The sequence below is a fragment of the Delphinus delphis genome, chromosome 6, assembly GCF_949987515.2.
Source record: "Delphinus delphis chromosome 6, mDelDel1.2, whole genome shotgun sequence".
Lineage (NCBI taxonomy): Eukaryota > Metazoa > Chordata > Mammalia > Artiodactyla > Delphinidae > Delphinus > Delphinus delphis.
This window is the reverse complement of record NC_082688.1, coordinates 107299761-107325706: the sequence shown is the minus strand read 5'-3', so window position 1 is coordinate 107325706 and position 25946 is coordinate 107299761. Positions and strand designations below refer to the sequence as shown.

Sequence of the window (25946 nt, the reverse complement as noted above, 5' to 3'; positions counted from 1 at the left end):
GACATATCATCAGTGACGCATAATAATTAGAATGCAAACAGATTCCAGTACGTATGGAAACTACATATATGAAAACAGTGGCATTTTAATTCAGTGGAGAACTGAGGGTTTATTTTAATAAAAGGTATTGGGGAAATAGCTATCTACCTAGAACAAAATACAATTGGATGCCAATCTCACACCATATTAAAAAAATAAATTCCAGGTGTATTGAAAAAATATATTAAAAATTAAACAATTTTAATTGGAAGAAAATTTAGGAGACCATACATATGACACAGAGCTTGGAGATATCAATTGACAAAGATGGAATAGCTAGAAGCTGAGAGAGGACAAAAAAACATGCTCATAACAAAAGGACAGATTCATAAATGTTAAAGGTACTACACAGTAAAAGAAACCATCATGAAGATAAGCAATAGATTGGGGAAAAGATTTGCAAGGCATATGGCAAACAAATGTCCACTTATACGCAGAGGTCATGAAATTTGGCCAGAAGTATGGGTTTAGCATATAATCTACTCGATAGAAAAATGAGTAAAAATTATAAATAGACAATCCATCCAAAACAAATCCAAATCACTAAATAGGCATGTGAAAAATGTTGAAATTACTTACCAATTGGAAAGTGCAAATCAAAATAACAAGAACGTTGCATCAATAAGATGGGGAAATATATAAGAGGAATGGTAGAGGGAAGAGATATGGGAACATATGTATATGTATAACTGATTCACTTTGCTATAAAGCAGAAACTAACACACCATTGTTAAGCAATTATACCCCAATAAAGATGTTAAAAAAAGAAAAAAAAGAGGAATGGTAATACCAATTGTTGATGGTAAAGAAAAGGAAAATTGTGTTTTCTTACATTTCTGGTACAAAAGTATTTATTATTGTTATTTCATCTGTTCTTTCCCACTCCATTTCTAAGATGAAACCTCTGTGACGTCTGGGATCTTCGCATTATACATTGTTAATCCAAATTGCTAAAACAGTGCCTGGCACAGAGTAAGTGCTTAATAAATATTGAACAAATAAAATATGAAATATTGCCAAACTTGTAGAAAGCAATCTCTCAAGTTCTATTAAAATGAAAAACTACACATACCTTTCGATTTACAATCCCACTTCCAAGAATCTCACTGTGTACTAAGACATCCTTATATAGGAATATATGAGATACAAACACGTTTATTGCCGCAATAGTTGTAGCAACAAAAAACAAAGCAAAAGAAACTTTGTAACTGCTCACCAACTGGGGAATTGTTGAGTAAATCTGCACTTTAAAAGTCTCTAAAATATTATGCATCTATCAAAAAGAACATGTTAGATCTTTACCAGCGAGGCTAAGAGGAATTGCTACAACATATAGTTAGGTGAGAAAAGCAGGATGTGAAAAGTGAGGCTGTCCCATATTCGGAAAAACCAAGGAATGAGACAAGAAACCCCTATGTAGGCACATGCACGTGTTTTTATATTACATGGAAATAGGTTTGGGAGGATAAACACGAAGGTGTTTACTTTGGTGACTGGTGGAGGAGGTAGAGACAGAGGGGAGGCAGAGACAGAAAGGGAGGAAGCACGCCCACACCCAACAGAAAAAACAGCAAATTTTAAAAAGTGCGTGTGTGGGTGTTAATGCAAAGCAGGACTCCAAAAAGACATTTCCTAAAGTGTTAATATTGTTTATCTCAAGTAATGAGACCTCGTGTGACTTTTACCTTCTTTCTTATGATTTTATATATTCCTTGAATCCTTTAACAGGAAACATAATCTTATTGGTACAAGCAGAAAATGAAAAGAGATGTGAATGACTTGCCAGGGACCAGAGGGGGCGTAAGGCCTGGACCCGGGTCAGGCCCAGCTCTGGAGAACGGCTGCCTGGGCCTCAGGCCTTTTCTCCCTCTCCCACCCAGCCTCCTGGCGCAATGAAGCGTCAACCATACTGCCACCAATTTTAAACTTCCTGGGCAGACCTTTATGTCCACTTAAATAGCAGAACTGAACATCTACATAACTTGACAGGAAGTAAAATTCCTCCGATTAAATCACCACTACTTACACTTCCTCGTCCTTTGACTCCTTAGCAGTGTGTATGCAGATGCTTTTCCACGGGTTTTATAAACACATCGGTTCTCTAGGGTCCCTCCACCCCAGAGGCTCTGACTGGAGCCTGAGTTACGCAGGAAGCCATGTGACAAGCAGAGCTGCGTCCGCGTGCTCGGGCTGCCACCCCGCTGTGATATTTTAGAAGTTTCGGGCTGGGTGGAGCCAGGAAACAAACGCAGCGTCCACGCAGAAGCCCAAGGCAACACGTGCGGCTCCCTGGGTGTTCGGGGGGCTTTGCTGCACTTAGCGGGCACTGGCCTCCTCCCAGCGGGGAAGGATGGATGGGAGAAGGATGTGAGTTGTGTGTGTGTGTATGTGTGAGAGAGTGCACACACGTGCACCTGCGTGTGTCTGTGAGTGCATGACAGAGCAAGCCTGTGAATGCACCCGTGTGTGTGTGTGTGTGTGTGTGTAGTGCAGGGGGTAGGGGTTAGAAAGAGGCGGGGATGTTGGGGGAGGCGACCTCTGCTTGTTTATTTGAAATGAATTAGACGCCGCTGCCCACCTTAACCAGAGCAGGGAGATCAATGTAGGCCCCCGGGGAGACGCTTAAAACCTGAAACAGGGGCTTCCCTGGCGGCGCAGTGGTTGAGAGTCCGCCTGCCGATGCAGGGGGCACGCGTTCGTGCCCCGGTCCGGGAAGATCCCACATGCCGCGGAGCGGCTGGGCCCGTGAGCCATGGCCGCTGAGCCTCCGCGTCCGGAGCCTGTGCTCCGCAACGGGAGAGGCCACAACAGTGAGAGACCCGCGTACCGCAAAAACAAACAAACAAAACCTGAAACACAGCCTCAGCCTGGCAGGGGATGTGGCAGAGGCAGTAACTAAAAATAGAGAAACTGGAAACCCTTTATTTACAGTGGCCAGCATTTCACAGGATGAAAGCACTTGACATATATGATTCATTCAATATTCATGTAGCATCCATAGGGTGGTTACAATTACAGTAAGTCCCCTACACACGAACGAGTTCCTTTCCGACAGAGCTGTCATAAGTCCAAAACAGCCTAGGTACCCAGCTAACACAGTCGGCTATATAGCACTGTACTGTAATAGGTATATAATGCTTTTCACACAAATAATACATAAAAAACAAGCACAAAAAATAAACATTTTAAACCTTACAGTACAGTACCTTGAAAAGTACAGTAGTACAGTACAACAGCTGGCATACAGAGGCACATTCGCGTCTTTGAAAGTTCTCAGCTGGACGGCTCATATGTAGGGGACTTACTCTATTCTCATTTCACAGCTGAGGATGGAGTGGCAAGGTGGCTTGTTAAGGTCACACTGAAGGTGACAGAGCCAGGTGCTGGAGGGGGTTCTCAGCCCCCATGCTGCCCCCGACCTCCCTGCCCAGAACAGGGACATGGGTGCCCTGCCTGGGGCTCCATCCCCTGGGCCCACAGCTCAGGCTCAGACACACAGTCCTCTCCGCTGTGGAGGCTGCACCTGCCTTCAAAGCCCTCCTGCCGGGAGGAAAACCCTCTAGGGAGCTGCTGGACGGGGGAGGTCTGGAATTCCAGGCAGAGAGCTTTGTACAGCCATCTCCCTCCTCCCTGGCTCTGGGGGGAGTGGGTGGTCCAAGCAAGCTGGGCTCAAAAGCAAGCCACGAATTGACTGTGTGAACCTGGGCAAATCACCTCATCACCTAGGCTCAGTCTCCTGACCTATAAAATTGGGAAGTATGAAACTACTCCCCGTTTTCATACATAAAGACTTCCTGAGAAAACATACTCAAAGGTGAATGCCGAAAAAAGCCAAACAATGGATTTTCCTGTTTGGGGGTGAAGGGGCAGTTCTGTTTCTGTGGAAATTAAACCAGGTTTCGGTGCACTTTTCTGCTTGCAATGCCCTATGGGTGCGATTCCTTCATCCCGATCCTGGCTTTATGGAATGCCATATCTTTAGCATGTTTTTAAACAAAAACTAATAACGTGTCAATTATGTCTTGCTTATTTGGCAAATCTTTGTCTATTTTTAGCCTTTCACAGATGTCTTTTAATTATGCACTTACCCGTGATTACAGGCGTAATTCCAATGACTACTTGTGTAAAATTAGGGGGCAGATGCACCAAAACATTAAAACACTTGTGCAAACACTATTACCCAGATGCAAATGGTTGTCCTGCCAAGACGGAGCTGTTGGCAGGCGGGTGGCAGTCCATTCACCGGCTGACGTGCTCAAGTCCGAATTCAACACATGGAAAATGTTTGGGGATGTTGACCCATAATGCACAACTACACAGGTTTTATAGAGTTCAAGGACCAACAGCCCGTACATAAATCGCGTGGTTGTCATGCGGACCAAACAAGATGAGGGTCAGAAAGGAACGAGAGCAGAGAGGGTGCTAAATAAATTCTAACTAGAGGATGAACTGGGTGACAGAGGAGAGCTTCATGGTGCCCTAAGCTACCACTGGGGTCCTTCGGGATTTCCTAACCTTTCCTTTGGGGGTGAGAGCCTGGGTGGTGGTGGAGACGGTAAGTGGGGGACAGAGGCCACCGAGGATGGCGGGCTGTCGTGTGGCCCCGGGAAGTGTTGATGGCTCTGAGTCCCTCCACCTGAACTGGCTGCTCCAGAAGCAGGTTATTTGAGAGGCAGGAGGACGATGTGGTAGAAAAAATCTTCTGCATAAAATCAACCCTGGAATGCACATGGTTGCATGACAGAAAAATCTGTTTGACTCTGGTTTACTTTTTTTAATTTAATTTTTTTAATTGAGGTATAGTTCATTTACAGTGTTGCGACTCTGGTTTATTCTTTTAAATAGCAGCTACTGTCATGTGTTAAGCGGTCCCCCTGTGCCAGATACGGAGCCAGATGCCCCACGAACACTGTCTTGTTTGAGAGAGACCATGGGGCACCGTTGACAAGAATGCTGAGTTCTGAATCCTGGTTTCGCTACTTTTGCCCTGTGTGTCCTTGGGTAAGTTGCTTAACATTTCCGTCTCTTAGTCTCCAGATGGTAACAGTTCCTGCTCCCAGAGCGTGGTAAGGGTTAGATTAGTTATTACATGCTACTGGAACATCTTAGAACAGTGCCTGGCCCATAGTGTTTAATAAATATCTTACTATTATTCCACATATACAAATAATCAACAATAATATTTCCTTTAGTAACTGTGGGACAGGCAGTGCTACCTTCTTTCTACAGATGAGATGGACTTGAGACTTGAAGCCACGTCAAGCTAGTGAGCTGCGGAGCCAGCCTTACACCCACCTCTGACTGGTTCCTAAGTCTGGGATCTGGAAACACTGCCATGTTATTAGCCGAAAGCTCTACCCTCTGACTTAACCTGCCAGACATGGGTGGGTAGCTTCAAGTTGGAACAGGTAAGCCTGTGTGCAGACCCAGGGCCCATCCTGGGCGTTGGACGTCGTGGTGAGACGCCAGCCTCTCATTGGCGAGTTCCTTCTGCCCTCGTGGAACATTTGTCTACTTCCAAGCATTCTGAGGCCTGCCCCCCACGAATCCACTAGTGCAATGCCCATTTCCTAGAGAGTACAGTGATGGGCCTATGACTCTAAACTAAAGAAGAGGCCAAAGAACTTGAATTGAAACTTATTTTTCGAGTCTCAAGTTCAGGATAACTAACTTGAATGACGCTACATCACCTTTGCCCATATCGCTCCCCCCACACGTGATCATGAAACAGCTGCAGTGTTGGCTCTTAGAAACTATATTCTTGTGTTCATTCAGTCACTGTCAACCGTGTACTGTGTCAGACACAGCGAAGACATAGAGATGAAACAAGGAAGGCGTCCGTTCTTGGGGGACGATAAGAGGTGAGACATACACTTAAGTCACAACAATCAGGGTAGGCAGGTGACATACAGAAGAGAGGCCTTGTGAGCTCAGCAAGAAGAAATCACTTCCACCTGGAAGAAAACACTAGGTAGTCCTTAACGGATGGCTCAGATATCACTTTTTTAGATTAAAACTATTTTTAATGAAATCTTTCTAAATATAAAAATAAAGAGTATAATGAACACCTCCATACTCATCCCCCTAGATTCACCAATTATCTTTAGAAATTGTTTTCTTGATTGAAGTACTTTAGGTGTTTTAAGACAAATCATTTTATAAATAAAGGACTGAAACTTTGAAATGAAATGAAACTCATGGCTTGAAACATGCCGTGTCACCTCCACGTACTCTGCACGTGTCTTTAAAACATGGAGACATTTTCTCACAATGTCATTATCACACCTAACAAAATGAGCAATAATTCTGCGGTTTTATGTAACATCCAATCCGTAATCAATTTCCCCAGTTGTCTCAAAAATGCCTTCTTGCTGTTGATTTGTCCTATCCAGGATTCAAACAAGCTTCACACATTCTATGGGATGGTTGAGTCTCTCTCAAGTCATCTTTACTGGAACTGCCCCCCAGCCCCTGTTTAGGTTTGTTTCATGCCACTGAGTTATCGGATCCAGAGTGGTGGTCCTGTGGAATGTTCTGCGTGCTGGAGTTTGCATCCTCGTGGTGTCTCACAACCTGCTGCTCTACCTACCTCTTCCTCATACATAGAACTAACTCTGCAGGATCCACTACCTTCAGGTTCATATTTCCTGGTAGGGATGCCTTATGGGGGTGACGTGAGCTCTGTGTCACAACTTATCTGGAGGCCCAACTGTCCAGCGGCACCGCTTCAGTGATGCTAAGATAGATCTGGGTTCAGGTGATGCTGGTTTGATCCTTCCATCGATCATCTCCTCATCAACATTTCAACTAATGGTTCCATGAGGGGTCACTAAATACTGATGTGCTAATTCCAGCATTCCTTCCACGCTTGTTAGTTGGGAGTTGAGAGAGTAAAGGATGAGAGCGAGAGAACACCAGAAAAAAATGCCCTGCATAATTTCACCAGGGCTGGGTAGTATCTGCATTATACAGAAATGGTGCTTTCCCAAAGACGTCGACGCAAGAACCTTGTTCAGAGTTTTCCACTGGCTGGATGCTAATGCTAGAATTAGTCAAGAAACCACAGTTAACACCTTGTGCGATATTTTCAATACTAGTAGAATATTTGCCCAGTGCTAGCACAGGACCCACTGTAGAGTTGTAACTCCTGCCTGAGTATGTCAGGGCCACTGGGCGAGCTAGCAGTGGACTTGGACTTGTGTATGCCCTTGGTCAAAGCGGTCGCCAACTTAGGCCCAGTGAAGAGGAGACACACATATGGCTATTTCAATTTTGTAAACTGAAAATATTTCTGCAGTGGAAATTCACTCCCCGCAATGGTAAATTGATCAAAATGATTTTCAGGTGGTAAAACGTTAGAGGGTGCTGAGCAAAACTTCAGGAAGGAAGACAGCCTTCTTGTGACAATGTGTTAAGTAAAATATGGACACATGCTTCCTGTGTCACCTACATTTGATTCTGCTGACATAGGCAAGCTTGAAATTTCTTAGGCAATTAGGCGGAAAATGGTACCATGATGATATTTAAGTTCTTGTGATAATTACTAGCTTGTGAATAAAATTCTTTTATTGGGAGACACCATGTACATTTATACTAAAAAAAAAACCAACAACCACGGGCTTCCCTGATGGCGCAGTGGTTAAGAATCTGCCTGCCAATGCAGAGGACACGGGCTCGAGTCCTGGTCAGGGAAGATCCCACATGCCGTGGAGCAACTGAGCCCGTGCGCCACAACTACTGAGCCCGCGCACCGCAATTACTGAAGCCCGCACGCCTAGAGCCCGTGTGCTGCAACAAGAGAAGCCACCGCCATGAGAAGCCAGCGCACTGTAACAAAGACTAGCCCCTGCTCACCACAGCTAGAGAAAGCCCGTGCTCAGCAACAAAGACCCAATGCAGCCAAAAATAAATAAAAAGAAAATAAATGAAAAAAAATAAGCAAACAAAAAACACGCAGTAGTGATAAGTAAAACATGCTACCCGTATGTCGAAACAAACACAAAAACTACTGGTGTATTTGGTACTGATGGGACCATGGATCTTAATCTACTTTTAAGTTTCTATTTTTTTTGCACTGATTTTATTAAAAAATTAAATCATGAGTTCACTTCCTAATGGAGTCAGTTATGATTCTTTAGCACAGTAGTTCCTAAGCTTGCATTATCAAAGCTGGGAGTTTGCAGCCAGTTTGAGGCCCAGTCCCAGCAGTTCTGACACGTGTAGGTCCAGCCTGGAGCCCCAGGATCTGCATTTTTAATTACTGCCCTAACCATGCTGATGCAGACGGGTTCATCAACCCCACTTCATGAAGACCCTTTCTTTCATTTGGCTGCATTTCTGGAGTATTACTTGCAAAAAGGATTAAAAGATAGTCCTGAAGACCTTGGGTATTTCTTCATATGAGTCCCTCGTAAATAACGCTTGTAGTTTTCCTGCCTGTGATCCTCTTGTCTTTAAAAGGAATGATTTTTTTTTGTCCTCCATACACGTGTCCCTCAAAACGACCCTGTGAGCTGAACAGAAACCTCATCCTCGTCCTCAGGAGGCTGAAGACGGAGGTGAAGAAACAGAAGCAACTGGACAGGGATTTGTGTCACATCGCTGACGGGAAGCCTTGTTCTCTCAAGCTGAGGCTCACAGGTGTCTTCCCAGATGCGCGTCTGTTCACGACCTGAATTGCTTTCAAAGGCACTAGCCATCATCAGTCCCTTTGAGCCGCCTCTCCAATGTTTATTATGCACAACTCAGAGGCGGAATTTGTAAACAGAAGGGAGGCTTGTGTAGAGAAGCACCTCTACCAGGCTTGAGGGGGCGGGGAGACATTCGGACTGAAAATGCTGGCTCTATTTTATGCTTGCAAACAGGAAATTGGAAAAGGTTGAAGACAGAAAAAAAGGAAAAGAAAAAAAAAGGTCTTAGGTCCCTGACATTTTTTTTTTCCTTCGGTATGCGGGCCTCTCACTGTCGTGGCCTCTCCCGTTGCGGAGCACAGGTTCCGGACGCGCAGGCTCAGCGGCCATGGCTCACGGGCCCAGCCGCTCCGCGGCATGTGGGATCTTCCCGGACCGGGGCACGAACCCGTGTCCCCTGCATTGGCAGGCGGACTCTCAACCACTGCACCACCAGGGAAGCCCCCCCTGACATTTTTTGGGTTAACTGTAATTATTGTGAGACATGGATGTCCGGCTAGAGGCACAGAGATCTAAAATTAACTGATAAAACTCTTTGTTGTAGGAGTTGCCTATCACAGGGGAGCATGAATACTAATGATTACTAGCACTGGACCTAGTATTCCTTCCTACTCAAGACTGGACACTCTGCCATGTGCTTTACATATAGTATATCTAGACCTGACAGTAGACATACTCCTTCCCATTTTATAGATGAAGAAACTGAGGCTCAGTGAGGTCTAAAGACTTGATCAAGACCGTACACCGAGTCAGAGACTAATATTTAAAAACCAATTCTCTGGCTTTGAAATCTGGCTGAATCTACTGTGTTCCAAAGTATGTGAAGTAATGTAAATGAAACACTTGTGATGACATCTGTGAAAAACATAAAAATGATTAGAAAATTATGTATAAGTAATAAGTGATAAACAAGTAAAAGTAGATTATGGTAGGATTTTAGAACAGGATGCAGGTCTTAGAGATTGTAAACATAGCAGCAATAGAAAAAGAAACTAAAGTGAAGTGCTTTCAATAAATAAAGAGAAATAAAACTAGAAGAAGAACAGGGCACAGCGACCTGTGAGACAACTGACCACATTAAGTGGTCAAAAAACACATAATTGGATTATCAGAAAAGAGATGGAAGAGAAAAAAATTTGAAATGAAAGATGGAAATTCCAAATTTGATGAAAACTATAAACCCAAGGATTCAAGAAAGTCACTCAACCTCATGTATGAAGAAAACCACATCAAGTTACATCATGATCAAATTACTGAAAACTAGTGATAAAGAAAAAATCCTAAAAGCTGCTAAAAAAGATACATGATAGTTCTAGAAAAAAAATCATAGGGGAAATCTTTGTGATCCTGGCTTAGGCAAAAAAAAAATCTCTTAGAACTTAAAAGCGTGTAAGCATGAAAGAAAAAATGGATAAATTAGACTTTTCCAAAGTTAAAAATTTCTGCACTTTAAAAGACACTATTAAAGAAATGAACACGTAAACCACAGACAGGGGAAAATGTTTGAAAAACATATATCTGATATGAGAGTATATAAATAACTTTTTCAATGCAATAAAAGAAGGCAAAAGTTCAACTTAACAAATACTTGAATGAAGAAGCTACTATATGGGGAGTATGAAAATATTGTATCTGGGCCTTCCCTGGTGGGCCAGTGGTTAAGACTCCGCACTTCCACTGCAGGGGGCAAGGCTTCCATCCCTGGTTGGGGCACTAAGATCCCTCATGCCGCGTGGCACGGCCAAAAAAAAAAAAAAAGAAAGAAAGAAAAAGAAAATATCCTACCAAGGGCAAAAAGAAAAAAAAAGGGAGAACTTTGCTTCAGTCTTTCTTGAATAATTCATTACTTTTTTGGAAAGGCAATCATGCTTTTTGCCCAGAAAACCTTGAAAGTGAATAATCTGGACTCATCTATAAGATGAGCAAAGGCAAAAAAGCCAAAAATACTTTTATGAAAGCAAGTTCCTGAATGATTTTATATTAAATAAGTTGAACTATGTAACTTACTTACAGTAGTGCCTTGACACATAGTAAGACTCGATAAATGTCAGTTATTATTATACCGTGGCTTGATAATATATTATTATACAGACCCCCAAACCATCAAGAAATACTTATGTTTGTTTGTTTAGAAGCTTGTGTGATTTGGGGCAAGATTTTTAAATCTCGCTGAGCCTCAGTTGCTTTATCTATAAAATGGGGCTAGGGATATGTTTCCTGCTTGCCTTAAAGGATCAAATGAAAATCATTTAAATGATATGTAAACTTTAAAGTACCATACATAATAAAAATCTCCGTTAAGACCAAATAATAAAACCTAAAACTTTAGAACTGTCCATCATCCAGACTATCCGCCTCCCTACTGGATCACTAATATGTCATCAGGTGGACTTCAGTGCAGTGTTTAGAGTGAAGTGTTTTTTTTAACATCTTTATTAGAGTATAATTGCTTTACAATGTTGTGTTAGTTTCTGCCGTATAACAAAGTGAATCAGCTGTATGTATACATATATCCCCATATCCCCTCCCTCTTGAGTCTCCCTCCCACCCTCCCTATCCCACCCCCTAGGTGGTCACAAAACACAGAGCTGATCTCCCTGTGTTATGCAGCTGTTTCCCACTAGCTATCTATTTTACACTCGGTAGTGTATATATGTCAATGCTATACTCTTACTTCGTCCCAGCTTACCCTTCCCCCTCCCTGCGTCCTCAAGTCCATTCTCTACATCTGCGTCTTTATTCCTGTCCTGTCCCTAGGTTCTTCAGAACCTTTTTTTTTTTATTTTTTAGATTCCATATGTATCCGTTAGCATACGGTATTTGTTTTTCTCTTTCTGACTTACTGAGTCAAGGTTTTTACATGCTAACGATGATATTGATTAGACCACATTAAGAAATGATAATAAGTTCTGGAAAAAAGCTAAGGAAACACCCAACATGATTTTCTTGGGTGTTGGTCCCTGGGTCTGATTGAAGAACTAGTCTTCATTCATGGCGTAGCCCATCCATCATCCTGGCACCCTGTTTCCATTACGTCACCCCCTCCTCTGGCCCACAGCACTTCTTACAGCACCAAACACAGTCCTTTGGGCCTTCTGTTTACTGCCTGCCTTCTAAATTAGATTTTGTGAATGCCTCAAGGGAAGGGGCTTTTTTATTTTTATCTTTGTATCTCCAGGACCCATCTCAGCACTTGGAACGTATTCTAATATGCAGTAGAGCTTTCTCTTCTTTTGAATGAATGAATCAATCAGAGAGAACCCAAATATAAGAAAATGCCTACTTATCCACTTCCCCCTAATATCCCGCTGCCATAAAGAGTAATCAGTTTAATTTACCAGGACTATAGTAAAAAGATGCCATTTATACCAAAAGCCAGTGTTATTCTATGTACTGATTATCGATCCCTAGCCAGTACTATGTGGTCAACAAGGCACATTGATCTAATGTTTACTATTGTATTACATCTAAGATGTCCAAAATGAAATAATTTACTCCTTTTTTATTGCATGATTATTTCCCATATTTCAGGAAGTCTTTCCCCTTTAAGGGCTGCCAATTTTCAGGAATAATAAGTGGTTAACTTAGCAGAGGTTCTCAGAGGAAACAAGGAGACCTGAGATTGAATTTTGCCCCATCTTCTTGCCTCCAGGTATGCACGCTTGTGTTTAAGGAGATTCAGGACAGGATTACTAAGAGAGAAAGGAAATCAAACACATTTAGGAAGCCAAAGTCACTTAAGGGTGCCAAATAGTTTGTTGTTACTAAAAACATCTGTTTGAAGAGAAGAGGCCCCTTGGTATTCAGGAAGTCATGGGTTGAAGTCTCCCACCCGTTGGGTTGAACTGTTGGGTTTGGTCTCTTGGATTTCAAAGTTTCTTTGGCTCCTTAAGCCTTGAGTGATAACATTTCCTGTGATAAACTCAGCTCATCTCCTATGGTTAATTAACCAACCACAAATATTTCTGTGTCAGGCCAACTCCCTGGAGAGAAATGCAAGGCCAAAACATTTCCTCTTGTTAAGAACCAAGGATGGCCATGATCATGGCAGAGTCTCTTATTTGAACACATTCGCAATTGGCTTTGGTTAAAGAAGTAAAAAGAGAAGCAACTCTCTCAACCATAAGGCACTTTAGCACAATGGGTACGCACACGCAGAGCTGGCAGTGAGACAGGCTTGGGTTCGAATCCAAGTCTCCCCAGATGGGGATCGTATGGTCACCATTCCACGCCTGGACTTTCTGTATGGAGACACAGATCTTTCGGATTCTTTTATTTCAACCCCAGACTCCCAAAAGGGGGTGGGAGGGAAGGAGAGAGAGAGAAAGAAAGGTCTGTTGTTTTTAAAAACATTTTGGGGGCCACAGCCTCCTTGGAGAATCTGACGAAGCTACAGACACCTCCCCCTGCAAACACACTTATGTGCATACATGTCCAATTGTGTGTTCATTTTCAGGACGCTTCTTCCCCAAAACCCTCACAACGATTCATGGACCTCTGATTAAGAATCTTGGTTTAGACTACGGGACAAATGAGGCCAAAGCCTTGGGTTTTGTTTCCTTATGAGTCATTTCATTTCACAGAGAGGAAAGTCTGTTTTCCGGCCAAAGACCACATCAGTAACCCTGGTCAGCGAATATAGTTGCTGACAACGAGGGAGCTAGATGAGAGGATGAAAACTCAGGCCACTATCACCACGGCTTCAAATGCAAGTCCAAGTCCACCCCACTCCACCCCCAAATAAGCATTCCGTCTCCCTATATAACTGTCGTTCCTCGGAAGGACTAGGAAAGGATACTCTTTGGCTGAGTGATGCAGTTCAGAATGACTTTGCAAGCTACATGTTATTTTGTTTTTAATCATAGCCCTCTGGGATGTTAAAAAAAGGAAACTAAAATGGCCAGTTTGAAATAGAGTTAACACAGTGAAATATTATGCAGCTTCAAAAATGATCCCTGTGAAGACATGTAGCCATGGGAAAGATGCTTATGTTAAGATGAAAAAAAGAAAGCAAGGAAAAAGCCTCCAGAATCCAAAGGTCTCTGTCCCTTATGATTCCAGCAATGAGAAGCTGCATCGTATGAACCAAGACAAGCAAGTCTTGGGTAGAAATCAGAGGTTAGTGGAATTATTGATGGCTCATATCTATTTCCAAAAATTTTTTGGTATTATATGATTCTTATAGTTTTAAAGAAAGGAGGTAAATGATAAATCTGTACGAAATCAGCCTATTCTTCCAAATGGCTGTGGCGGATCTCCTGCTCCTAAGTGGCCCGGCCCTTTCTGTGGCTTCCCTGTGAGCAGGTGAAGAAGGAAGGCCCCCGGCGGACCTGGTCAGAGCTCCGCAGACCTCACGGAGCACAAAACCCCAGGCTGCAACTGGAAGAGCAGAGAGAGCGCATCCTTATTCCTAGGCTTGGGTCCTCGTCATCCGAGTCTGGGCTGACAGGGAGACTGGTTCCTGCAAACAGCATGAGGAATGTCACGTCTAAATGTACATGACCTTCTGCTTTTTAGATTCCCCCCATCCACAAGCAGAGTCAGAACTAAAGGACACACCCAGGTGACAGACCACTCCCCTGCCAAGCTGGAAATAGACACGGGGTCCCCGCAGGGTCCGCATGGGTCCTGGGAGTTTAGCTACTCTCACAACAGCCACCAAGAGAAAATTGCCAAGGATCTTCCTGCAGTGCAACCAGCTGGGGGGCGGGCCAGGGCGGCAGCAGCTTCATCAATAAGGACTTGACCTCCTTAAGGTCATGGTCAGCGCACTAGTCATTAGCATGGAGGCTCCACAGCCCAGCTCTGACCTCAGGCCTGGCTCACGTCCCTCAGGCGAGCTCCTAACCGCCTCCCTCTCATCTCTGCAGCCCTGCAGCCGGGGGGTCGTGAACAGCGAGAGCCGCCATCACCGCATCCTGCACATGTGGCTTTTCCTTCCCAAAGCGCTCAGCACATGCAGGGCTGCCCTCCTTCTGCAGCTCCTCCACCGAGGCTCTGCTGGCCTCTAGAGAGATGCGTGGCTACCTCATCTGATGGCCCCGAAGTCCGTGGCAGGACCTGGGGGACAGCCCCGTCACAGACAGATCAGATGGGGTGGGCACAGCGGGTGCACATCTGACCTCACAGAGACTCTCGTTTCTGCGCCCTCGGGGCCTCGCGTGAGTCTGGCTTAGTGCACGTGGATGTGGATGCCAGGGTGTGGCACCCTGACAGCCTTGACCTGGGGCAGAGGCTGGAATAAGACATCCCAGCAGCGGCCTGCGTGGATAGAGAAGTAGGATCAGATGGACCGCCTCAAAGGCCTGATTCCCTTGAGCTCCCCACCCCCAACCTCCGACCCAACCCTGGAGAAAGGGGGAGGGTACTGAGCTCACTGGGGGTTTTTCCACTACCCAGCAGAAACAAAGATGCTCAGACTAGATGTTCTGTTTTTGCACACAGAGTGTGGCTGAGATTCATACCCTCCCACATGGGTCCACACTCTGTCCTGACCCCCCCTGAGCCCACCAGACATCCTTCCAGAGGCAGCAACACCTCCATCATAAACTTGCTCAACCTGTGCTGCTACCTTCTGTGAAGCTGGTGTCCTTGTCAACAATTTCAGAGGTTCCCCTTAGCGTCATTGTTCTCACAAGCAGGACATTCTTCTTCTTCTCTATTTGGGGGTGAGGGGATAATAAATGAGCCAAATACTGATTCCTGAGTGTTCCCAGGCTGTGCGGCCTTGGGAAAGTAAAAGAGAGTAAAGCAAGGAAACAAACTCAGCACCGCACTGTCCTCCCCTTAGGTCGGCAAGCACAGCATGGGAAAGCTTCAAGGCAGTCTTAAGGCCAGACAGATGGAAGTGAAGAGTGACGAGGTCCAGCCCGAGGGCCAGGCCAGTCACCGATGATCTGTGTGACCTCGTGAACGGTACTCTGCTCTCTGGGTGTGTGCCTGGGAGTTGGCGATACAACTGGGGTGTGTAAATGGGGCCTGGGATGGAAACCGTGCCACCCAGCTTGAAGCCCAAAGTCCTTTCTCTTAAGCTCCCTGCTGGGCTCCATGGAGGGAGCCTCTAGCCAGGCCCGGGTGGAGGGGAACGGCCATAAGAAGCTCACGAGATTTCAGAGCTGGACCTTCGAGGTCCCACAGGATCTCTCCCTGGGGAGATGGGCATTTCCGGCAGAGAAGAGTATTTAACAAAAGCTCTGAGTTGTGGTGGGCCCAGTGAGCCTGGAGGTGGACGCCAGGAGAGGGGACGGAGACCCAGACGGTCTGTTCTCAGTCATCGAGAGGAGTCAACAGAGATTTTACCCTGACTGGTGACAGGGCCACGTTTGACCTTTAGAAAGACCTCACTGGCCACATGCAGGATGGACTGGCGTGGAAGAGACTGGAAGCAGACAGATGAGCTCCCAGGATGTGCAATCATCCAGGCTAGAGTAGGGGGACCTGAGCTAAAGCGATGGAGACCTGGGGGCGCATTTGAGAAAGGAGAAGTCAGTGTGATCACGGTGCTGTCCTCACACAGGGAAGCCTGGGGAGCTCCGGCCGTCCTCTGCCTTTGCTACACTCCTGCTTCCCCTGCACTTCAGGGCTCCTTTGTAGGAACACTCCACACTCCTCCCGGAGATGCCAGGGGAGCTGGTCACCTTAGCAGGGGATGGGAGGAAGGGCTGGCAGGGCTCCCAGGGATTTCAGACCCGGCCTGTCCTGCAGAGTGTGGAGTCAGGCCAAGGAACACCAGCCCCCGAGGACGGGCGGGCCTGGTACCTCCATCCTCCCCTCTGACTTGCCCACAGCCCCAGTCCCAGCCCTGTGCTCCCGCAAACACGCCGGGCCTGGCTCTGGGTGGGAGAGTGGTGGTGGGTGCCCTCGGCCCTCCCGAGACCCACTCAGAGCAGAAGAAGACATGTCTTGCCATTTGATGACAGAAAACATTGTGCGGTAGAAAGTATGAAGGACTGGGGAGGAGGTGCTCCAGCGACTAGATTTCTCCAGGATGGAAGAGGCCTGGAGATCTCTTTACGGGACAGAATGGATTCATTCACTTTTGTTGCAAATGCAATTTGTTGTGCTGGGTGGTTTCTTGGTGTTGTTGACAAGTGTGTGTGTGTGTGTGTGTGTGTGTGTGTGTGTGTCCATGTGTACGTATGAGCCGGTGTGTCTCTGTGTGTGCTTGTGTGTCTGTGTGTGCGTGTGTGTATGTGAGCACACCTACATCAACAAGCCCCTTGCCTGCAACAGATTTTCTTTTTCGTCTTTCTAGTATAAAATTCTTAAAACAGGGTCCAAAAAGGACTACCGCACCAAACACTGCATGCCGGCAAGTTCCAGCCTCCTGAGGCTAAAACCTCAAGGCGTCCCGTCTCAGGGGTGGGAGGTGGGGGCGCGCTCGTCCGTCACAGGGCCCCATGGAGCAGCAATCACCACACTGGAAACATCTTTTGAGCACCTGCTCAGGGGAGATTGGCTAGGGGCCCCTCCCACCTACAATGAACTGAAAGTATTTAACCAAGAGAATTCAGCAAAGACCTTAAATATAAAACTTCTGACAATATTATACACCTGGACAAAACCAGCTCCTGAGGCCCGTGTTTTTTTTGTTTTTGTTTTTTTTTTTGCGGTACGCCGGCCTCTCAGTGCTGTGGCCTCTCCCGTTGCGGAGCACAGGCTCCAGACGCGCAGGCTCAGCGGCCATGGCTCACGGGCCCAGCCACTCCGCGGCATGTGGGATCTTCCCAGACCAGGGCACGAACCCGTGTCCCCTGCATCGGCAGGCGGACTCTCAACCACTGCGCCACCAGGGAAGCCCCTGAGGCCCGTGTTTCTCTCCAGTCCTTCTTACACCTTTCCCTTCCCTTCATTGTCAAGGGCCTTTCCCATCAACAGGATGAGAAGGGCCACACGTGGTGACGGTGACGCTTTCACAGGCAGGCAGCCCCCGCAGCAGTTCTGATGGCACACGAACAGACGGGAGGAGGGCAGGGCGCACATCACGAGAGGGTGGCTTTCTGTGCAGGCTGCAAGTAGAGGTTCCACGCGCCAAGATGAATGTGGCGGAGCCATTTGCACGGATGTGGCAAAGGCCGAGTTGCACCCACCTCGGTCCACCTGCGTGTCCCTCAAGGGGCCTCGAGGAGAAAGGTGTTAAACCCTCCCGACGCCACCAAAGTGTGACCCTCCTATGAGCAAACTCTTGTGCAAGCAAATGAGATCCTCCTGAAGACCAGAAGGAGCGAGCCAGTCACAGGGCCTGTCCCCTCGGCGCTGGGCCAGGAGCCTCTCTGGGGGTGTTATTTTCGCTTCCCGTTTGCGAGTTCTCAGAGGGCACTTGTCTTGGTGACAATGGGGCGTGGAGGACCCTGGGAAGCTCCATCTGACCAGGAGGGGAGGGTGGGAGTGGGCGCCTCTCACTGACTGCCCAGGTGGGAGCAGCCTCAGCGGGGGTCAGGCCGCGGCAGGAACATGGGCTCGCTGAGCCCCATCCCTCCTCCACACCTGTGACAGGGCCACCGGGCCCGGTTGTCAGGGGCGACATCTGCAATCTCAGCCTTGACGGCTGGGAGCCACAGCACTGTGTCCTGCACTGAGCCCCGGTCCCCTCTAGGAAGCGTCTCCGCCCACACTTCTAGGTGACAAGAGTGGCAAAGGCCTCCCCTGCGGGGGCCACCTTGCCTCATTCTTGGAGCAGGTCCCAGGAGTACACAGAAAAGCCACCTTCACCCCTTGGAAGTCAAACAGAAGCCAATCCTTCCTGTGCCAGCAGCCCCAAACCTTCCTGAAATCTGATGAAAGCTATAAACGATCTTTGCTCAAGACCTGTCCATTCCACAAAAGCTTGCATGCAAGTTCAAGGAGGTCATAGGCTCCATGAAACTCAGCAGGGGTCCATGATCTCCAAGACTTAGGTCGCCAGCTGCAGCAACAGGTGCAGAGACACACCTGCTGTGGGGAGAGGGTCTCCATCCAGGGCCCTGCACCCCTCCTTTTTCCCTGCCACCAAGCACACGGCAGGACCACCGGATCCCTGGGCGTCTTCTGCCAGGCTTGGGACTCAGGAGAGCCCAGGAGGCAGGTTAGTCTCTACTCGGCCCTGCTCAGCAAAGCCCAGATACAGACAAGGCGCAGATCTGTACTTTGGCACTGAGATATTATGCCTCTCAGGCAGCCATGTGCTGGAGCCAGCTCACGCTGGTTTGTAAGGGCCAATTGTTAAATTTGGGGGGTATTTGTGAGCTGTTTGTTAAGTACATTGTTATTCAAAATTAAAATGTACAAAATTAAAATTACATAAAATATAATTAAAAACGGAGGTAATACACACTCAAACCTCATCACTTCCTAGATACTTTACTCTTGTCTCTGCTCCTGAAGGTACTTATATCAGTAGTATCTGTAGGGTGGACACAGTATAACTGTGTGCTACCTCGCCTCTTTCCAGCCTCCCAGCTTTGCGTTCAGCCAAGTCATGCTGGCGGCTTGAAATCAGCTACGGCGAAAGCGTTTACACCACAGGAATAGGCAAGGGCTATACATCTGGGCTTGATCTGTTACGCTGATTTTCCCAACTTAAGACAGTGATGGAGAAAATGTTGATAATGTTGATTTCATTTAAAACTATTTGTAGCTGTGAATAGCACCCCCCAAAATGGGGAAAATTTTTAAAGTAATAAAAAACTATTTTCCAATTTAGTAAAGAAGGGGGTCACCACACAGTTCCGACACGTCTCTGTGGTTTCAGTCTGATCTTACTTCTTAGCATAAATGAAAATATCAGTGAAGTTCACGTGCATCGATGGCAACCATAGCTTGACTTTGGATACAAGGGTTTGGCAAAAGTCCACAAAAGCATTCTGTGGAGAATCAGTGGGCTATATGGTATTTATAAGAAAGGGTATTGTATATATTAATGTTTGTAAATTTTGCATCACACATCCTTCATACCAGTAAAATTGATGATTAACTTATACGTGTGAATGTGTATGTTTGCTTCCCGGAAAGCTGGTGGTTCAGCATGTGACAGCACATCCCTGCTGTCAGTCCCGAAGACTCCTATCTTAACCTGACACATCCCTGACAGGTGCCAGGGAGTCTGCCAGACCGACCGACAGACAGACAGACAGACGGACACCACAAAATAGAAATGGCTCTCATTAGGAAAAGGAGACTTCAGCCTTTCCCATAAAGCCGCCCAAATGAAATCATAAAATGGCTCATTACTTTTGGTCCTATCTTCAAATGGAATACTTTTTTATTTTTTAATATCTATTTATTTTATTTGGCTGTGCCGGGTCTTAGTTGCGGCACGTGGGATCTTCGTTGCTGTGTTCAGGATCTTCGTTGCAGCATGTGGGATCCTTGGTTGTGGCATGTAGACTCTTAATTGTGGCATGCATGTGGGATCTAGTTCCCGACCAGGGATTAAACCCGGGCCCCCTGCATTGGGAGCACGGAGTCTTAACCACTGGACCACCAGGCAAGTCCCCAAGTGCAATACTTTTTTTAAAAAAATGAATTTATTTTTGAAAAGTCCCATTCACTTTAGAAATGGTAGGAATAAAAAGAATCTTACCATGAAATAATTTTATATAATCTCTGTAACAATAGAGGCTAGAATAACTGTAAAAACAGACAGTTGAAACAGGCTATTTGTCCAACTATAATAGACTCACAGCTGGGTATCTCACAATAGGTTGGTCTATGCTTTGTACACAGAAAGGGAGCTAATTCTTATTGAGTACCCTCACCACGCAGCAGGCTCTTTCCAGAACACTGTCCTGTTTTTGTTTACTTATTTATTTATTTCCTGATGTTTCCAAAAAGATTTGGGGCCACTTATAAAAATAAATATGAAATAACAGGAGAGAAAAGTAGACAAAGAAATCAGACCAAAGGGTAAGTTAGGGCAGGAAAACAAATTTGACAGTAAGGCAGGTACACAGAAATACAGACCCTGAGATGGGGCTCCCCAGCTGCTAATATGGTTAGATGGAAATTCGGCTCTAAGTGTCCTGGAGTCTGAAGCAGCGGGTGGGAAATGACCCGTTGGAAGAGCTGGTGTCTCCCGGGTCTGGAGTCTGAGAGGAATTCTCCCGAGGCTCCTTTTAGGGGGGTGCTGAGTGCCGTGGTGGGCGGCGGTCTCAGCGTTGCAGCAATGATGCCACAGTGAAGGGCCTGCCTTGCTTCTTACAGGAGCCTTTAGTATGAGCCAAGCACAGTGTGTCCTTGCCAAGCTGGGTGCATGGGCCTGATTCAGGAGCGTGGTTCCCTGAACAGCCCAGGCACTGAGATCCAGACACACAGCTCTCGGCCCAATAAGCTCGACACAGGGGGAGCACCCAAGGCACCTAGGTTCGTGTTTCTCAATCTTATTAAACCCATTTCCTCTTTTGAGAAACCAAATCACACTCTCCCTTTTCAAGATTTCAAGATAAATGTTGTGCGTGCAAATAAATCTAAGAAGTTACAAACGTGAAATGTGCCTTTTCAAATTACAAGGACTCCTCTTACACGGAGAATTGATTCTTCCATGAAGCACTGAATAGAATCTAGATGGAAATATTGTCTCCTCCTCAGCTTCAATTCACCAAAGAATTAGGGCTTTGGAGTTTAATTCTTATAACACTGTGATGTGCTATTATCAACAAATAAAGAAATGAGACTTAAGGGTATAAGTCCCCTACTGAGATAGGTGAGGCTGCCAGTATAGTGTGAGGTCAAACAGTTGTTATTTCAGGAAGACATTTGGTGACATGCCTGAGGTGCAACAGCCAGGAAGTGGCAGGACTGAACCTTGAACTTGGGCCCTCCATTCCACAAGCCCAGGCATCCAACCTCTCAGCTGTAGGACCCCTCGGCCACGGCTGCTTTGTCTCTCTCCTATGCCCAAGTCCCTTCCCCTGCCTTGTACATACAGCACACTGAGATAAAATTAAATTATCCTTCCTAACCATCGGACTTGGTGAGTCCAAATATTTTGGGGTGGACAGATCCTTTTGGGAATCTGATGAAAGCCATAAATGCTCTTTGTAGAAGAATTCACGCGTCCACAAAGTTCAGGGAGCTCACAGGTCCCGTGAAACTTAAGAGGGGTCTGTGGTCTCGAGGTCAGAACTCCTGACTTAATCCATTAAACACAGAGCATCTCATATCCGTGCAGACATGTGAATATATTCGACCATCCCCTGCAGCTGAGCGATCCTGAGAGGGTGAGCCTCTTTAAATTCTGTACCCTCGGAGCCCCACTTGCCTCACCCTGGTCCTGGCGCAGCAGCCCAGGTAACAAGGTGTGCAAAGAGGTCAGCAGAGAGTGGCCTTGACAAGGCACCCGAGATAATCTCTTTCTACCCCCATGGTTTTAGGAAGCATCAGGCCTTTGGTGAGGGGGCATGCACCAGCCACACAGTGGCCCATGGGGAGCTGAGGGGCCATGGCGGAGCCTCCATGCTCCAATCATCTTGTTCAATTTAGTTCTCTCTTCTGTACCTGGAGCTGGGTGCAACTCTTTCCCCTTTACAGAGAGCTAGGTCATTTGCTCAACCCTCCCAGATCCCCCATAAGTGGCAGAGCCAGGTCCCAGTGCAGGATTGGCTGACCCCAAGGTCCAGCACCTTCCTCTGGTCCACTCTGCCTTGCAGGAGCAGAACATGCTGAAGACCTAGTGACACCCATCTCCTTCTGCAAGGGCCCCCATTAAAGCCCCGGTGTGGCCATGGTCCCGGAGTCCACTGTGACTAAGGGTGATCGTGAAATCTCACATGCTTTTCCCCCTTCCAGCTTTCTTCCTCATGTCTTAAGCTTATTTGCCTTCAAGAACGTGTCCTTGTTTCTGTCCCTCAAGAACCACTCCACAGGGAATCCACCCTGTGCTGGGCACGTTCTGGGTGCTGGGACTCAGAGGGAAGGGAGGAAGGGCCTGGTCCCTGTCCTGGAGGAGCCCAGGTCCAGAGGGGCAGCACACCAGCAAGCAAATAGCCCTAAGCATGTGCTGGAGGCCATGGGGACACAGGGATGGGTCTGGGCACTGGTGACAGAAGAGAAGACATTGGTCTTCTGATCCTGAGAATCAGGACAAGCGGGACTTGCCTGGATGAGGGGTGGGGGGCCCAGCAGGAGTGTGGACCTGTGGAGGAGGTCCAGGAGCAGGGAGGGAGCAGGGGACATGACAGGGAAGGTAATCTCCGCTCTTTAATTTTGGTCTTCATCTAAGTGATGTGATTTTCATCTAAACGCTCTCACCCCACAGCTTCATAATTCTTTCTTCTTTCTCATCTGCTTCCGCAGCGTTTCTCTAATCCGGCTGAGATATTACCTTCAAACAAGGGCACACCTGCTCTGCCGGGCCTGTGGGGTGTGCGTGCGTGCGTGTGTTTGTGTGTGTGTGTGTGTGTGTGTGTGTTGGGGAGGTCAGGCTTCTCTGTCTCCCTGGTACCTTTCCAAACACCTGCCCCTTACAAGCAAGGATGCTGCCCCTAGTGGTCTCATCTGGATACTGCAGATTCTAGGGCAGTGCGGGAGCTGGCTCTTCGAGAGTCCCAGTTCCGCTCTGTATCCCTCTGGAGATGCTCCGCTCACGGGAGAGCGTCGGCCAGCACAGCTCACTGCTGCTTGGCTGACCACAGATTCTGTGGGGATGGCTGAGCTCAGGATGGCAGAGTTCAGCGGGTATTCCATGCTGGGTCTGGGCCCTCCCTGGCCTCCATGCTCGGCCTCCTACTTCCTCACTGGTGAGGGGCCAGTTGTGGGTAGCTGGGCATGTGCTGGGGGCCCAGGAGCCTGAACCAGCGCAGTGAGCTCTGCTAGGAGACAGAGGTGGGGTGTCGGCCCTAAGTCCCCTGACACAGAGTGAGGGCTCAAAAAATGTGTGCTGCATGAAAAAATAAATGAATCATGAGAAATACCATGAAGAGAGGGAAATAAGGAGCTTTCTGGGAATAAGGTGGGGAGCTCCAAGGCGATAGAGACTTCTATCCAAGAGGATAGAGACTTCCCATACATCCTTCACCCAGCTTCCCCTAATGTTGGCTTCTTTCCTAACCATGGTACATTTGCTAGAACTAAGAAAGGCACAATGATAGTCATTAGACTCCAGACTTTATTTAGACTTCACCTGTTTTTCACTGATGACTTTGAGGTTGTTGTTGGTCCGGAATCCAATCCAGCCCGGATATGAATTCTGGATTTAGTTGTCATGTCTCCTTCCTCTCCTCTGATGTGTGACGGTTTCCCCATCTTTACTCATTTGTCATGACCTTGACAATCTAGAAGGTCAAATAGTCTGTAGACTGTCCCTCAATTTGGGTTTGTCTGACGTTTTCTTATGACTAGACTGGGATTATGGGTTTGGGGGAAGAATAGCACACAGGTGAAGTACTTTCCTCCTTGCAGACAAAGTTACGCAATAAATACAATATGACTTATCCCTGGAGATGTTAACTTTGTGGCCAGGATTCTCCACTATAGTGTTACCGTTTTTCGCTTTCCATACACTCTACTAAGTCCAGTTCTCACTTAAGCTGAGGGGAATCAAGCTCCCTTCCGGGAGGGAGGAGTATCAACATATATTATATGGAATTCTCTATAACTACGGAAACGCGGTGATAACTCTTTAGTTCATTGGTAATGTGGGCAGTTGAGGCTAAACACAGCGGTGAACACAGTTAGGAAATGACTAGAAAAGTTGTCAAAATCCTAGAATGTTTAAAATCCTTTCAAAATATGTTGTCAACTGTTCTTTCCTTTTCACAGTTGGCCAAATAGATCTCTTAGCCCAAAAGGCCATCGTTAAACCTATTCCATCACCCTACCCCCACATGTCTGAAAAATGGAAAACCTTATTTAAAAAAAAAAAAAACCCAAAATGAAACAAAAGCAACAGCCAGTTGTTGACCTTGAGCCAGACGCTCCCATGCGTCACCGCTGGCCTCCATCAGCTCTGCACCGTGGTACCTTTACTCTCGCTTATAGGGAGGCTCTTGCCTGGAGCCCACAGCTGCCGCGAGTGCCCACGTATCTCGCCACCACCCGGCCCAGCCTCCTCCTCTCTTTCCTCTGTGGCACATTTACCACCTTTTCCAGCTTAGAAAGCCTGAGAAACAGAATCTACCCTGGATGGATGAACTTTTATAAATCAAACATCTCTCTAAAACAGAAATGAACAAACAACAGGGCAATCTGTTCATAGCTGCGGCTCGGATCCTAAGAATGTCTTCTCTCTCCGCCCATAACCCCCATAGCAATGTTCCTGCCCGGTCTCCCACCCACAGGCCTCCGGGCACTGTTGGCACCGTTTGAGGAAATGAGACGGTCGGGAAGGCAGAAGATGCATCTTACCTTGGCAATGCTCAGCGGCCGCTCACCATAGCTCTTCAGATCCCCGCGCCTTGTGGGGCAGTGTCCTTCCAGCTACAGCCAGCAGCTCGGAAGCAATCCCAAAACAGGAGTCCATCCCAGGTGTCTCAATCCGTTCAGTAGCTCGTAGCTTCCTGCTGACGATGGCAATCACCCGGCCGAGGTGGCAGGCTCCCCGGTCTGTGGTCACAGCTGCCCCCAAGGAGCCCCGCCCCTCCCGCCAAGCCCTTCAAAAGCTTCCGTGGGCTCACTGGGTCCAGGAAAAGCCTGCGAGGAAGGACCACAAGCAGCTGGTCTTTCTCTGGGCCTGGGCCGCGTCGGTAACAATGTCCCTCGGCCACTGGGAAATTTTCTCATGGGGTTTTGATTGAACAACACAGATGTTGTTTTTCCTGCAGCAAAGCCCGGCAGAGTTAGTAACCTCCAAGCTAACTCGGCAAGGTATTTCGCTCTGCTTTGCAGTGTTTGTCTTCAAGGCAAGAAGGAGCCTGGGCTCTGCTGCCTTGTGCCGTCTGGGTGGGCAGGGTGGCCATTCTCCCAGGCTTGCTGTTTTTTTCTTGTCTTCCAGATAGTCCTGACAATACCTAGCCCATGGGATACTAAGAGCACAAACGACAGAATGAGTGAGAGGCGGCACAGAATCAGCTAATTCCCTCGTTTCTAGCACCCTAGCCAGTCCTTGATTTTGATCTCAGAGCCTCTTCAATTGTGCCATTTCACTCAGCTGTGAAAACTCAGAGGAACCGAGAATGATGCAGGTGATGGGGAAGGGCCCTAACACCCAGAGTGGTGAGGTGCTGTCCTGTACCACATTGGCGGAGGGACCGATGGGACCAAGAAGGTTGCTGAGATGACCTCTGGAGACTTTGCTGGTCCAGC

General features: G+C 47.0%; 1 protein-coding gene across 1 annotated transcript in view; it reads right to left on the bottom strand.

Annotated features, from left to right (window-relative positions):
• The window catches only part of BLK (BLK proto-oncogene, Src family tyrosine kinase), a 46068-nt gene extending 20969 nt beyond the window's left edge, over nucleotides 1-25099 (bottom strand). The window contains exon 1 of the mRNA XM_060013615.1: nucleotides 25050-25099. The gene's annotated coding sequence lies outside the window, so the exon portion shown is untranslated. The remainder of the gene's footprint in view (nucleotides 1-25049) is intronic.
• Between the last annotated feature and the right edge of the window lie 847 nt (nucleotides 25100-25946).